This window comes from Puma concolor, chromosome B2 (genome assembly GCF_028749965.1).
Source record: "Puma concolor isolate L17-30 chromosome B2, mPumCon1.1.hap2, whole genome shotgun sequence".
In the NCBI taxonomy this organism is placed as follows: domain Eukaryota; kingdom Metazoa; phylum Chordata; class Mammalia; order Carnivora; family Felidae; genus Puma; species Puma concolor.
Genome location: NC_141671.1, coordinates 49,298,878 through 49,301,382, shown reverse-complemented (window position 1 = coordinate 49,301,382; position 2,505 = coordinate 49,298,878).

Sequence of the window (2,505 nt, the reverse complement as noted above, 5' to 3'; positions counted from 1 at the left end):
GGGGGGGAGGGGGGGGGGGGGGGCGTGGGCCTGGCTGCGCTCTTTGAGGCGGGGAGCCGGCTCTCTGGCTCACTGGCTCACCGGCTCAGGCTTCGCTCTCCCTGGGGAAACTTCCTCCTTTCCGCAAAGAAACCTGTGAGCTAAGGAAGGGCCACGCTCTGTCCTCTCCCGCCTCCTTCAGTGTTAAACCTTGTAGGGCGTAAGGGGTTTCTGAGGCTTGAGGGTCGTGTATGGAGCCCTGCTGCACTAAGCACTTTCACTAGGATTGACTCATTTGGTCCTGAGAACACTCCTCTCCCCACAGCGCAAGTAGGGAGGATTTGTATAGTTATGGCTTTGTTTTTACAGAGCAAAGAATAACAACAAATAACAGCAAGGATTAGCATTTGTTGAGCACTTACTATTGTCAGGCTGCTTACAAGCACTGTATCCTTTGATCCTGAAAACAGCCTTCTGAGGTAGGTATAGCTTGTACTAACAATTGAGGTAACGGGGGTCTAAGTGCAAGAAGGGAAACTGCCCGACTCTCCCTCCTCCGGCAGGTAGGCAAGCCTCCAAAGTGAGGCTTGAAAAGGTAGGAGTAATGGCCAAGGGGTCCCTAAATCTTCTGGCCTGTGCTGTTCGTACTGAAACTTTTCCACATTTTAAATTGCCTTCTTTGTATCTCTTGTCTCCATTCTTTTCTGGATGCCTGACAGAAATCCCCCACCTGGAGGCCCGGCCCAGGTTTTTTTTTTGTTTTTTTTTGTTGTTGTTGTTGTTTGTTTTTTTGCAGAGACATGCCATCTTGACGTCTTCCAGTGGAAGTCTTCCGGACTCCAGAGGCCTCAAATCCAGTCTCCCTGAGCCTATCCCTCTCTTCTCTGGTGATGACTGTGTGCCCGGCGTCCAGAGCCTGTTGCCTGCCCTGGTCTGTCTGTCGCGGGCCCTACCTCTGGGAGTTGGTGGCTAGCCTGCCGCGAAACTGCTGAACGCCGCCAGAGCCAGGCCACAGGCGACCGGAGGTTTCCACCAGTCTACTGCAGCACCTGCTCCCGGTGGGTCCGGTGGCGTCCACCTGTCTGTGGATCCAGCCCTAGATTCCAGGACCCCCTTGTAACCTCTGCAATCACAGGGTCTGGGCTTCAATCCCTATTCTACCATAGCCAGTTATTTCATTTTTGACCTGTAAAACGGGAAAAAGACAATGAACTCTTAGCTTATCAGGATGTTGTGAGGCTCAAGGGAATATATATATTCCTTGGCTGCAGGGAAGTTCTTAAGAAATGTTGGGTATTATTATTTGAAAGGATGGAGGTTGCTAAGGAGGTTAACTGAAGAAAGACATTATTAGCAGGGCACGCTTGCTTCCCTAGAGTTGGTTTTTGTAGCCCTGGACAGATGGCACCAAAGAAAATCCAGCTGGGGGGAGCTGTAGGAGGTCATTAGGTCCTACCCTTTGCTGAATCAGACAGCTAAGCAAGTGACAAGGCCAGGGCTGGAGCTGAAACTCTGAAAGTTGCATCCACTCAGTCCAAAGCCTCTCACTCAGGATCCAGGGAAGGGACAGCTCAGTCCTCCTCCCCCACACCTCAATTCCTTTCCCTTTATGGCTAATTACTTCCAGTATTTGCTCCTGGCTTAATTAACATTTTAGAGTTTCTTTTAAATTTTAGAGTTTCATTTTTTTCTTCTTCTCTCCCTTTCTTCCCTTCCCTCCCTCCTTCCTTCTCCCTCTCCATACCCTTCCCCTTCTCTTTCTCTCCTCATCCTTCTTTTTCTCCTGGCCTCCCACTCCCTCATGGGATTGTGCTCTGGTCTAGCTCCCTTCCTTCCAATGTCCACAGGTTTCTGTCTCTCTTTTGCTTCCATATCTTGGGCATCTTCTCAGTGACATGGGGGCTGTGAGAGTGTGTGCTTCTCCATTTTAATACTTCAAGTTCTTGTCACCCTAGTGCATTTCTCATCACCTACCTTCTAACTGACCCCTGTTGATGTGTCTGGTCGCTGACCCTAAGCCCCTGCCTCTTCTCCCTGTTAGTAGCCTTGAGGAGCTTTGAGGCAATCAAGGCCTCCTGTTCCTTTTTTTTTTTTTTTTTTTTTTTACTAAAAGAGCTTTGTCTTCCTCTTCTGTCAATTACCCCAGCAAGCCTCTCAGAGGTCCCGTTTATTTTTCCATTGACCTTTTCTTCCTTATGTACTGGAACAATGCCTTATTATTTTATTTATCTTAATCTCTGGTGCAATCGCCCTTTATTCTTCAACTTGGCTGTGCTAGTGTTTGCCTTTACACTTTCTTGACTTCATTATGTAATCTTGCCGAATCTCCACGCTCTGTGCATGCTGTTTAGACCTCACGTCTGTCTTTTACTTACCCTTGAATAGTTTTGTTTTGAAACTCCTGGTCCATCCATATTTACCTTATTCCTTTGTTTCCTCCTATCTGCTGCCTGGAATGTTCAGGGACATTGTCCAGAAATTTATAACAGTTCTGCTTTATTACATATCTTACCTAACAGGACAGTC